Source organism: Triticum dicoccoides, chromosome 4A (genome assembly GCF_002162155.2).
Source record: "Triticum dicoccoides isolate Atlit2015 ecotype Zavitan chromosome 4A, WEW_v2.0, whole genome shotgun sequence".
Classification (NCBI taxonomy): domain Eukaryota; kingdom Viridiplantae; phylum Streptophyta; class Magnoliopsida; order Poales; family Poaceae; genus Triticum; species Triticum dicoccoides.
In genome coordinates this window covers 655006726-655007373 of record NC_041386.1, presented here as the reverse complement: position 1 = coordinate 655007373, position 648 = coordinate 655006726, and positions in this window count along the sequence as shown.

Genomic DNA, 648 nt, shown 5'->3' with positions numbered 1-648 from the left:
GGGTACATAAATTATCAAGTCTGCGATTTGTGAGTTATCATGTTATTTGCATAAGAGTTATCGTGGTATGATTCAACAACTCCTCCCACCCTATCCCCGCCGATAAAGTTATCAGGATTGGGTACATAATTTATCATTTCTATGATGTGTGACTTATCATGTTATTTGCATAGAAGTTACCGTGGTATGTTTCAATGACTCCACCCAAACCCCAACCCCACCGACAAAGTTACCAGGACTGCTACATAATTTATCATTTTAAGATGTGTGAATTATCATGATTTTTGCATAGAAGTTACCGTCGTAAGTTTCAACGACACCCCCACCCCGACCCCTCCTACAAAGTTATCAGGTCTAGCATGTATGAGTTATCATGTTATTTGCACATAAGTTACCGTGGCATGTTTCAGCGACTTGCCCCACCCCCATCCTCATCGACCAAGTTATCAGGACCGGGGTACATAAGTTATCAGGTCCGCCATGTTTGAGTTATCGTGTTATTTGCACAAAAGTGACCATGGCATGTTTCAGCGACTTGCCCCACCCCCACCCTCGCCGACCGAGCTATCAGGACCGGGGTACATAAGTTATCAGGTCCGCCATGTTTGAGTTATCATGTTATTTGCACAGAAGTTACCGTAGTATGTT